The 13,058-nt window shown below is 37.3% G+C and overlaps 1 protein-coding gene across 1 annotated transcript in view; it reads left to right on the top strand.

Moving 5' to 3' along the window:
• The window catches only part of LINGO2 (leucine rich repeat and Ig domain containing 2), a 1,254,362-nt gene that overhangs the window by 1,097,525 nt on the left and 143,779 nt on the right, over positions 1-13,058 (top strand). The gene's annotated exons all lie outside the window — the stretch shown is intronic.

The raw sequence follows: 13,058 nt of genomic DNA, 5'->3' as shown, positions 1-13,058 counted from the left end.
TCTCCCAATAGTTACATTGGGGTTAGGGCTTCAATATATGAATTTGGGGGAAACACAGTTCAGTCCATAGCACTTCATTTTATTTTTTCCTACATTTAATCACCCTCTTGAATTTTCTGAATAGCAGTTATCACTACTGGATATTTTTCTTATTCATGTATTTATCTGTTTAGTTTTCACTATTATGATTTATCTCCCCAGAGTAGAATACAAGCTCCATTAGAGCACTGTTGTTTCTTGTTCATCGTGATACTCTCAAAGCCCAGAACAGTGCCTAGCACAAACAGAACACCAGAAAACATTTGCTTATGAAGAGAAGAGCTTATATTCTGTGAGAACTTCACTGGAGAGCACATTTTCTGAACACTTCCTAATAACATGACTTCTCATCAGTACAAGAAAAATCACCCCCTGGTGTTTCAGAACAGTTGTTGAGAGGGAAAACAGAAGTGGAGTATTTTTGTCTTCAGCTGTTCATGCATATTCTTACTTTCTCTCTAGATATCTATTACTGCATACACAGAGAATAAAGTGTGCCAATCTGACTTCCTAACTCTAATTGCAATCAGGTTGAAATGATGAGTGATTCTTGGTCCCCATGCTTCAGAGGAGGTACATATGGCAGGTTGATCAATGTTTACATGGAAACGTGATCAGTTATATAGTGAGCCCAGCAGTGAAACTCTCTCGTTAACACATTCATTTGTGTCTATGTGGGTCAGTGGGAGCAGAGTCTACCTTATGTTTTTCCCATACTGTATTTATCTTCTCATTATAAATATTTCTAAAATAAAAATAGACCAATATTTCTTTGATTTCTTTTCATGAGAATTGATAAGACTGGCATTATCAAAGAAGAAAGAGCCTCAGTGTTAACAAGGGAGAATCAGATTTAAATTATGGCAAATTTGAGAAGAAATGTATGTTTTAGTAGAAAGAGTTAGAAAAACACATACAGAAATACGAAGGATTGACATTATTTTCACCACAATAATGGAGAGTCAGGGTGTTCCATCTTAGAATCATGGAATTGTAATTGAAAAAAAAAACCATGTAAACAAAATGGTCATTAGAGGTAGTGTCCTCAGTGGGCTGTATATTGGGAGGTCTGAGGAAGGAATGAGAATGAGGTTTGTGCCTCATACAAAATATGGGGTCATAAAGACAGAATTTGAGTTATTTATAAAAGTTAACTTTAATCTCTGTGCTAGATGGTGGCTCTGAAAAATGCAGACACATTACTTCTATTCTAGTTAAACTAAGATAGGCAATAACTGTTACATTTATACATCATGTTTCTCATTTGTCATTGTTGCTTGGGGAAAAAAGCAAAACAAAAATAAACAAAACACAAAACAAAACAACAATGAGAAAACCTTGTACTGGGGAAAAGCAAATCCTTACTCCTTACTCTTCTTATACAGTTAAGGTAGCTTTTCTTCTTTACTTACCCTTCCTGCCCTTATTATAATCCAAGAAGGACAGAGAGGAGTAGGGGACAAGGAATCATTGATTTTTCTGTACATAATATGTGCCAGATGCTTTTTGTGTCCAGCAGAATTGTTTTATAGGAGTTTTCGTCCCCCTTCAGAATAATGGGTAATAGAAAAAAGAGGTTACAGTGGATAGCTATTAAAAGCATCCTTTAATAAAGATCTACAATCAAAGGAAAAGTAATTTAAGTTACCCAATGATTGGTGTAAGTCAACATAGTTCCAGAATAGTTCACCCTACTTCCTCATTGTTTCCAGAGCAAAGAAAAAGATTTTTTTAAGTTTAAATCAACTCTCTGCATATTCAAAATAGTTAAAATGGCAGTTCTAAGTGCAATAGAAAAATGATAGCTTTGTCACATTTATTCTCTATGTGTACATGTATTGATTATTTTTTATAATATGTCAAATCACCCCACAACTTAGTGATGTAAAACAACAATTATTTCTTTTGTCAATATGTCCTTTGGTCAGCAGTCTTGATTAGGCTGAGCTAAATAGTTCTGCTGGGCTATTGGGCTCACTTATGTGCCTGAGGTCAGCTGCTAGTCAGTGTGGCAGTTCTGCTTCTTGGTACTGCTGGCTGTTGGCTATGGGGCAATGAGGGCAAGTAGGCCATGTGTCTTTCATCATTCATCAAGCTAACCTGGGCTTGTTCACATGGTGGTTCAGAGTTTCAAGACAGTAAATAGAAATAGACAAAGTTTTTTAGGGCCTAGGTTGGGAAGTTGTACCATCTCACTTCCAACACTGTTGGTCAAAATGAGCCATGGACCAACCCAATTCAAGAGATGGAGAAATAGACTCTGCCTCTTAAAAGAGCCACAGAGAATCATGACCATTTATGTAATCTAACACAGCACATGTAAATAAAAATACAGATGCATTTTTCTTTAATTTTCACTTAATTATGCTTTTCAACTTTCCATAAAAATTCAAAGAATCTCAAGTTATACCTTCATAGGTTACATATGTTTACCTTTAAACACATTAAGTTGACAGAAATTTGTACTAAAAAGTCTTCCTTAACCCAGGGCTAATCTAAACTTGGAAGAATGCTGAAGACCTATATACAAGTCTATTTTGAATCAAGCTGAGTGGGAAATGTAGTGAGGCAAACCAAAGAAAATTTTGAATTCACTGTGGACTCTCCAGAGTTAATATACCAGCTTGGCTTTTAAAGCAGAAATATTCAGAATAATCACTCTGAAATATACTACTTCAGCAGCTCTTCCATTTCCAAAGCTTAGTTCATTGCTAAGTGCTGGACTGCCAGGCTTCCATGAAAGAATGTCTGCCCACTTAATTTCTCCCATGTCCCACTTCCAAATAGTCATAGTAGGTACAAGCTATTGTGAATAAAGGCTTGGAAAACAGGCTACTGAAGAGTTTTTATGCTTATTAGTGATAAGAAGGGATCAAACTTGTGTGCCTCTTTATGGTTTGGGATGCCCAACTTATAACTGATACTGTGGGTTGTAAGTGTCTGTAAAATCTGAATTTGGCTTATTTTTAAGCTGCTCAATTTTTTTAAAAAAATAACCCCTTTCCCTTCCCAGCTGCAGTCTCTCACATTAATCCTTGTTTTGAAACTAATTAAACACATACAGCATATTTAAAATGAAATTACTGATCCGTTTGCCCTCTTCTCCCATCTGTAATATCTTGCAAATGTTTTCTTGCTTAGGGCAATTTTGACTTTTAAAAAATAAAGATCTCTTAAACAAATTCATCTTTTACCTCACTTCTGGCAGCTAGGGATCCCCTTTTCTGGCTTATGTTTTTCAATCAGAATTAATACTTGAATTTAAAATATTATTGTTATTTCCCCCTCAGCCTTCCAACCTAGTAGTTTCCCACATGGCTGTTTTGATCTCTCATTCAAGCATATATACTGTTTAAAATTGAAAGCTGTCTTTTCCCATAGTCCCACCAGAAATATTTTATAGAAAAAAAAATACAGCCTTTCTCAGGGCTTCTTCTAAGCTGATTTTAATTGACTGCTCCTGCCCTGGGACAGACTAAAATAGTTGTGATTCCAACGTGGTCTCTGTGGCAGCCCAATAAAGCATTCAAAATGCTCAGTGGGAGGGATCAAGGTGAGTTGGAGGCAAAGCTGATGGAAAATTGGAAGGCAGAAGCTTGTATTTGTCACACCAGTCTATGGCAGCATGTTCACAAGGGTTTATATTCCTGGTGCGCGACTCCCAAATGTCAAAATAAATTATCCCAGGGAAAACAAGTGAGTTATAAAGGTTGACTGTTCTTGACTTCCTGACTTTTCATAAACTCTTTCTTTTCCCAAAACTAAATGTATCACGAGTTCAGTTCTGATGGCCGGGGAATGTAATCCGCCCTTGACTTCTAGCAGTGTGTGCTGATAAGGTACTATTGCTGAGAGATTTAGCCCATACAGGAGTAACCAAGACAAACTTTCGTTGCAATAGTTGAACTCTCTCAAAGACAAATATTCCCTTGTCAGTGGGCATTCTTGCAACCACTACCCAGGAGATTTAATTGAAAAGCTTAAAACACATAGAAGCAGTGGGAGAAATCCCCAGGAATTTAGGAATGATGAAAAAGTTTAATCTTTGCCAATGAAAAGTTGTTCTAATTTACTCTTCACACTGTGAGGTATTAGGCTGTGCAGCATTTACAATAGCAAGAAATTAGAAGCCTTTTTCTCCCTCTAGCAATAGCCTTGAAGTGACCTAGTGAAAATCATGTTAATAGTTTATTTTGAAGTGCTATCTTACTTTAATTTTGTATACTAACATTTGGTTGCTCTGTTAGTAAAAATACATAGCCTTTAGCAAACTCAGGATTCAGTAATCAAAAGCTGAAAACTGTAGCTCTATACTCAAGATTTTGATCTAGGACGGACACCCCATCAATAGTCAAGGTCTGACTATAAAGAGAAATAGCCCAGCAGTGGAGAGGGAGACCATATGTGTCAAAAACAAACGTTATTTAATTGTCTTCTCTCTTTGTCTCATAGCTTTAGTTTCACAATGCCTCCCATAACTTCTTTTTATCCTTTCTTTCAAAAAAGAAATCATTTAAACATCATATTCCCCCAAATTTGAAAAAAATGTGTAACTGTAGAAGATATTCAAAGGAGCATTTGCTTACTCAGCTTCCTCTAGACTCTACCCCTACCTACACATCTTCACTTACTCATATATTGACTGATGCAGTGACCCTCTAAAATACACTGCCAAAATGTAGTTTTCGTGGGTGGCGAATGACAGCAAACATGAAAACAGAACTTAGATGAAACAAAATTGTAAGCAAAGCTCATTCCCAATCAATTCATCAATTCTAGTAAGTCAGGTATTGAAGGAGTTTGTGGGATAGAAGTTGAATCAACTCAAGGAAGGCAAGACAATTCAAAGTGGAGGATGGGAAGCAATATTCCCTGAGATGAAGAAGATAACTACAGCCTCAGTTTGCACAGGTGTCTTTATGCTTTGGTTCTGTGTTGGCAAGGAAACATTAATGGCCACAAACAATTCTGGACAGTAGTGTGGCCAACTAGAATTGTCTTCTAAATACTGAACACTGAATTAATTTTCTTTTGGGGCTCAAATGTGACTACATTTTATATCTTTTCAAAAGAGCAAGTTTTTAGTTCCTCATCAGCATGTGTTTATTTCTCTCTACTTCACATAACATTATTCAAATCTCCATGTTAGCATTTACTACATTATACTCTGATTTATCTATTTAAGCCTTCTGCTTCCCTCTCACTAAACTATAAGTTAGCTGTTTGAAAGCAGGGAACATTGCATTTATCTTTGTATATCTAGTGCCTAGCACGTGCTAAGAGCTCACATAATAAGAGATTTTTCTTGCTCTGAACTGTGTGGTTCACCTGCTCTTATAGTAAGAGAAGCTTTCATAGGGACTTTCTTGATTTTATTCATTATTTTATGTGTCAAATAATTTTGAACTTCCAATATATTTTAGGTACAATGCTAGGTGTGAGGCATATACCAGTGGATAAGAGAGTGTTTGCCCCCAGAGCTTTCAATCTAATGGGAAAACAGATTTGAAACAAATACTTCCACAGTAATATTTTGAATTTGATCTTGTTACGTGCTAAGAGGAGAAGTACATGATGCTATGACAGCAGAGAACACAGTATATTTTCAGAGGTAAAAACATATCATTTGTAGAAGTAATAGGATCACACGTGTAAAATGTGCAGTAATCTACTGAGTGAAAGAACATTCGGACAGAAGGAGCAGCATTAGTAAAGGATCTCAGTTGAACAAGAGGACAGGAGGGCAAGAGCATGGCAACTTTGGGGAACAGTGGTGGAGAATGAAGTTGTAGAAGCAGGTTTGTTAGGACCAGATTCCTCTTGGCCTCAAAAGCTATTTTATCTATGTGAATCAATATTTCATGAGCATAGGTAGGGTGTTTAGAGTGTTAAAGACTAATATTATCATATCTGCTTTTTAAAAATCATGCTGGCTTCAATATGGAGAGTAGAACAAATATAATTCTGAGGTGACAGAAGAGTACTGTGATAGTCCAAGTAGATTCAGTGGTGTCTTGGACCAGGATGGTGTGTCAGCTAAGATGGAGAGATTGGACAGTATCAACTTACCCCAATGGGCTAAATCAGCAAGACTTCTTCATTGATTCTATGTAGGAAAAAAGGGAAAAGATAAAGCCTAAGTTTCTTCTCTACTTGTCCGCATGGTATTTAAGCTTCCATCATGGAATGAACATTAGGCTATAACAAAACAAAACAAAAAACAAGAAAGCACAGATAAATTGTATGAATATTTTTCAAAAATAAAAAGCGTTTTTGTTTGCTGATATTTTGTTGTAATTATTCAAATCAGTGATTTGCCAGTTTAAAATAATCACTAGATGCTTTGCTCCACTGATAGTCAGTCCCAGGACACACAATAGGGGCTTAGGCTTTTGCAAGGTAGAGATGAAAAATACCAAAAATAAATCACCTGTAAGGGACCTTGAGGAGCCTTTAGATGTTATGTTAACTTAACTAGTAATACTAATATTATTGCTACTGTCCTATCTAGTACATACAGTCTTTCTATGCTTTGAGTATAATGTTTTGAATTCAGAATCAATGTGACCTGAAGTTCCTTGGGTTTGTTTTCATTCCCGGTACCCACCAGCTTCAGTGTAGCATGAAATACATTTCAAAATCAGTCAAAAAGCCTAACTGAAGGTTACACAGGATGTTCACCCCATTTTTTCCATAACATAAACATATTCACCATTTCCTCCCATCTCAGCACCATCCATTATCAAAACATTCTATATCTCAAATAAGCTGTGGACCCTTGTCAAGACAGGTGCAAGCTTTGGCTGCTCCACTTGATATGTTCTGTATAACATTCTCATTGTTTTATGAACTATTGATATCTTATAATGCATAACACCTACCAATTGGTACTCTAAGCATCTCCACATGGGGCTTAGCATTCCTGACTCTTATAATTCACATGTGCCTCGGTCAGAGACCAGTATCCACACATAAAAATATCAGAAAAACACAGAGGATATTTAGTTTATACAGGAAAAAAGAAAGATCCATGCCCTAAGGATGTAACTACCCTATATCAGGAAAGGCCTGGTGCTAAGAAATATATAATCTGATGCAAAAGCACTAAGCAGACAGCAAGCCAAATTTGTGGTGCAGGTTTAGGAAACAGTGACAAAGAAATATGACATGTTATAGATTTTTTATTGATATGTAATTCACATATTACACAATTCACCCATAAAAATGTAAAATTCAATGGTTTTTGGTATAGAGTTTTTTTTTTTCTTTTTGACAGTTTGACTCTGTCACCCAGGCTGGAGTGCAGCAGCAAGATCTCAGCTCACTTGCAACTGCAGCCTCCTGGGTTCAAGTGATTCTCCTGCCTAGCCTCCTTAGTAACTGGTACCACAGGTACATGCCACCACACCTGGCTAATTTTTGTATTTTCAGTAGAGATGGAGTTTCACCATGTTGGTCAGGCTAGTCTCAAATTCCTGACCTCAAGTGATGCACTCTCCTTGGCCTCCCATAGTATTGGGATTACAGCATGAACCACTACACCTGGCCTTTGGTATTGATTTTTAAAAACATCTTTTTATTAAAATAGGATGAATGAAGAGAAGCATTGGCTAAGCAAGGCCTGTTGGCAAACATTCCTTAAACAAGGTATCCAGCTCATCTCATTCTTTTCCTATAAGCTCCCTTCCATTTTTAAGCTTATCTTTATTATGACATTCACCACCTGCTTTCCTTGGAAAAACAACATTGGTGCTGCAGTTGCTGACTGAGTAGCTGGGATATGGCGAACTGTCCCTGTGCCTAATGCTAATTGGGCTGTGATGATAGCAGAGTATTTCAGTGGTCATAGGCCCTTCTGTGGGTAGGATATTTTTATGCTAATGAATATATTTTTCTTCAGTGGTTTTTGGGGGTCATACTGAAGGTGTTGCTCTTTCAAGGGAAATATAATATTTAACTGTTTGCAAAAATCTGAATGGAAAATTTTGGAGTTTAGACACAATGTAAATGTTAAACTTTTAATTGTGGAATTCTAATTAGATTGTTATTAAATTTTTAAAATATTATGTTATTGGTTTTGAGGCATCTAATTGCTTTCTAATTACTTCTGAAGTGGATTTTATGCAATTAGTGTCCACCTACGTCCTATCTCCTATGTCCTCTAAGAGGCCGTGTAGAGTGCATTATGCTTCTAAGCAATCTTAATTTAAGTAAGAGGACTTTTGCTATTACTATCCTTTAAGAACTTCACAATTAGCTTTGAGGGTCTGGTTTAGTGGGAAAAAAGTATGGTACAGAGGAGTCCTACTTTTCAGTATGATTTCATCTCAAATGTTGTTAATGAAAGGCATGAAAATTGAACACTTGTTTTAATTGTAGCTTATTAAGTGTACTAGTAAATGCTCAGTGGAAAAAAAAGTCTATGTTCACCTTTAGCACACACAGGACTTCCCATAGGTCATGAAATGTTTGGTATCATTGTAATATTATCAAAAGAACAGGTTGTCCTAGTCTAAAACATATAAGTAAAATGAAATATTCTCTCTCTCTCTGACACACACACACACACACACACACACACACACACACACACAAACACACATCCCCTTTCTCTGTTTGTTGCTTCATCATACAAAATACAGCTCAATAGATTTTTACCAAATTTAGAGGATTTGTTCACGATGGCCTTTCTTATAAGCATTGGCATACACTGAAGTTACTTTGGGACATTTTGGATTAGAGAGGTGAGGAAAATACCTTACAGAAATATAGGCAAGCAATTCGGGTCACTTGCTGTAGCTTGCTGAAATACGAGCAACAGCAGAAAGGTACTCGTTTGACAACAGTTAAAATTTTCTCCAGCATCTTGTCTAGATAGTTTTTTAATTAAGTTACTCTTCCTCCTTTGGCAGTCGATTTATGCATCTTACAGTCATTTTCTTCCCTAAATAGGTTACTCTCATTATACCATATTTTGTGAAAATAATTCTGATTCTTGGGAGATATTTTATGCTAATTATAAATAACATTTGGCCATTTGGCCTTTTCAAAGATCTCCTTGTTCAACTCACACTTATTGATTGCCTAGCATGTGCCAGGTCCTCTGCTAGCTGCCAGATCCAAGACATATTGGAGGATTTGGAATTTGTAATAAATGAGACATAATAATCTTCCTCAAGCAGGTACCTTCACTACAATCTCCTAAAAAGTGGCCCTGGTCAGATTTCCAAAGTTTTGCATGGTTGTCAATGGTTAAATAAAAAAATGTTTAGCTACTGGGAAAGAGACATATTTCAAGGTCTTCCTGGAGTGTGGTTTGCAGCCCTTGCTTTCTTGTGGCTCAGTCTGCCAAGCTAATGCTCCTGGTTGAGAGGGTGAGAACGACACTTTAATGGCAAGGGATTATTTAGGCTAGCAGCACACTGCATCTTCAGACTAGAAGAAGCAGGGGCTTTTAAAAAGTCATTTTCCAGGAACAAAAGGGTTTCTTGGGTGTTAAAAAGGTGTCATAATGTGTCTGACATTAATATTTAATTAGAAAAATATGCGAAGTTTTGGCAAAAGTGACGGTTAAAAAAAACTAATGTTTAGTGCATATTTACTATGTACTAATTGCCACACTAAATACAGTCAATGAATGACTTCCTGTAAGTTTCACACTGCCCCTAAACTAACGTGTTGCTATGCTGAAAGTGAGTTACACTGCAGTGTCACGGTCCGCCTCACCCAAGTGCCCATCTTTGTCATTATCAGAACAAAGAAACCTTTGCTCCTTGTCAGAGATTGCCACTAATGCTCTTGGTAATGACCAGGGATTTTTTTTCACAGAGGTGTCTGCAGCTCTGTGACAAGGAAATGAGTCCTTTCATTCTGGAGAAAAATGCACTGTATAAATTGCTTCTTACATTTCTTTCTCTTAGGCAGCAGAGCCTTAGAACTAGTCTAAGAGTTAATTTAAAAGCAGAACCCTGGCTGCATTGCACATTGCACCCAAGGTAACTAGCACAGAGATAAAGAACATGTCCTTAGAGGTCTGACTACCTGGGTTTAAATCTTACCTGCTCAACTTGCTAAGTTTGTGACCCTATGCAAGTAACTTAGCCTATCTTGGCATCTCTTCCATAAAATGGAAATGGTGATAGCACTTAACTCATAAGGTTGTGATAAGAATTAAAAGCCATGATGCATAGAAAGCACTTAGTCCAATGTCTGGTATATGAGAAGGGCTCAGTAAACAGTAGCTATTTTTATAATACTGTGTTATAAAATGTTCACTATTATTTAAGGATGTGACATTCTTATTATTGATCATACAAGTAAGGAAAGAGGCTGCTTGGTTTTGGATAGTGAAAACTGCCTTTCGGTTTTTTCATGCTTGGTCTTAATCCCGTGCTGAATCCTGTGCTGTATTTCTGTGGTCATCCGTATGTCGTACAATATGTGTTTCTATGAGTACCCAGAGGACTTAGACCTGGGATATACCTACATTTCATCCATGGATCCCAAGGTAGGGGAGAGGGATGAGGGAAGAAAGCCAGAATGCAGATTACTATGGTGTTTGCAAAGGAAGATCTCGGTTTTAACATTTTGCTTTTATCAGGGTAGTCTGGCAATAAAGGCCAGAGTCTAAAGGGCATAGCCATTCTAGCCATGGTCCAAATGTATATAATATTAGAAGCAGGTCCAGTGTGTTGCCTTGTATGTAACTGAACTTTGGGTGCCATCACTTTTTCCATTTTTGTACCCATTAGTTGTACTAAGCCATTATGTGTGTGTGTATAATTATATATATATATGTAAATTATATATAATATATATATAAAATCTTATTTCTTCATCCCCCCAAACCCTATGCAGGAGGTATTGTTATCCCAATACTATAGATAAAGAAAATAGATAAGAAAACAGATGTTCAGATTAATTAAATCTCTTATCCGAAATTAGTTAATGGCAGAGCCACAATTTGAACTCCGAAATCTGTTCCTTTAATTGCTTTGCTGGACATCCAAATAGAATGAACTGTCAAGGAATAGTATGGCTATCAGAACAGATGCCTATTATTCTGTACTGAGTCATTATAGTGATTGGGAATGCTGAAACCAAAGAGTTTCTTTTTTTTTTTTTGAGACGGAGTCTCGCTCTGTCGCCCAGGCTGGAGTGCAGTGGCCGGATCTCAGCTCACTTTAAGCTCCGCCTCCCGGGTTTACGCCATTCTCCTGCCTCAGCCTCCCGAGTAGCTGGGACTACAGGCGCCCGCCACCTCACCTGGCTAGATTTTTTTTTGTATTTTTTAGTAGAGACGGGGTTTCACCATGTTAGCCAGGATGGTGTCTATCTCCTGACCTCGTGATCCGCCCGTCTCGGCCTCCCAAAGTGCTGGGATTACAGGCTTGAGCCACCGCGCCCGGCCAACCAAAGAGTTTCTTTACTGGTACTAAAGTATCTTAGGTAGCCATGGAGGAAATTGTGGCTATTGAAGACTAGTAGCTATGTCATGGGTTACTCATGTTACAGGACTGGAAACGTGAACACACAAATGTGGAAATATGTACCAATGAAGTACTAATTCCCATAAGATTGTCTCAGGAATTCGGTAAGGGCTGTCAGTGTACTTGGCTCAAAGCAACCGGCTAAGTGGGTTGTAAGAAAGGGCATGAAAATGGAAATGCATGTTGAGTACCTGGCATATTCCTGTATCTGGGTGCTGAACACTACACATAGGGATCTATTCCATAATCATTCCAGGAAAAGATTCCCCAGAGAGGACCAAGATTGAATGATGAAAGAATCTCACCCTAAGTTACAGGTAACCTTTCAATCTTAGGGAACCCAAAAGAACAATAATTTTCTCATGAATATATTTTACTTATATTTCTGCTTAGAAGTATTCCTTCTTGCCCTTAAGGGAAATGTTAATTAATATTGATGATTAGAATGAAATATTGGTAAAACATACTGTTTTAAAAGTGCCTTTTCTTCCTATACAGTTTATCTGTTGTTACAATAATGCTGTTTAACAAATAATCCCAAAGCAAGTAATTTAAAATAACAACTCATGAGTCTATGGGTCAGCTGGGCACTTCCAACAATCTGGTCTGGGCTCAGTTAATCTCATCTTATCTCTGCTGGAGTCTCATATGCATCTGTAGTCAGCTGGCATGTGGACTAGGAGCTAACTGGTCTGGGATGGCCTCAGCTTACAGGACTTGGCTCTCCTGTTTATGCTTTCTTTTCTTCAAAAAGCTAGTCTGGACTTGTCCAAAGTACAGCAGAGAGTGATTAGAAGCATGCCAGTCCATGTGAAGCCTGGGCTTGAAACTGGCGCATTGTCACACAAGTCTAACTCTGATCCAAAGGTTGGAAAAATTGACTCTCATCACAAAAGTAACTTCAAAGTCATATTGTGAGTGCTGTGAATACAGGGAAAGAAAGAATTGGAGCCATTTTTATAATCAATCTAGAATACTTGCTATTTAAGCCTTGCCTATACTGAAGGAAATGTCAATAAAATTATAGCCTTGAGATGGATGACACATAAAATAAAAACAGTGACTCTGTTAAAGTCTCATAAGTATGTGGCCAAATTGGAACTCAAGTTTTTCACTCCCACTCATCCAGGGATTGCTACATTGTGTGTGATACCATTTGGGACGTGTTTTTTTGTTTTTTGTTTTTTTTTTCCTTTAAAAATTTGCCATCAAGACTATTTTTTGACAAATACAAATTCAGAGCTTTTAACTTTGAAATTAAGTATGCCCAAATTAGCTTTAATTTTTCTTTCCCTTTTGTTAGGCAGGAGAAATGAGACTGGGATCTCCTGAAGTTCAGCTTTCACACATGGATATGCCCAGAAATGTATTCTTTGTTTCAAATGAGGAAAGTTTATTGCAGGTGTTTGGAAAGGAAAAACTTCATTTAAAGTTAGTTATATTGGCTACTTGTCTTGTAAAGATTGCATCTCTGTACTCGTGGCTTTGAATGGAGAGCGATGAAATACAGGCTTTTCCCATTCTTTCTGG

The sequence above is a fragment of the Colobus angolensis genome, unplaced genomic scaffold, assembly GCF_000951035.1.
Source record: "Colobus angolensis palliatus isolate OR3802 unplaced genomic scaffold, Cang.pa_1.0 Scaffold455, whole genome shotgun sequence".
NCBI lineage: Eukaryota > Metazoa > Chordata > Mammalia > Primates > Cercopithecidae > Colobus > Colobus angolensis.
Note: the sequence above shows the minus strand (reverse complement) of the source record. Positions and strands in the feature narration are given on the sequence as shown.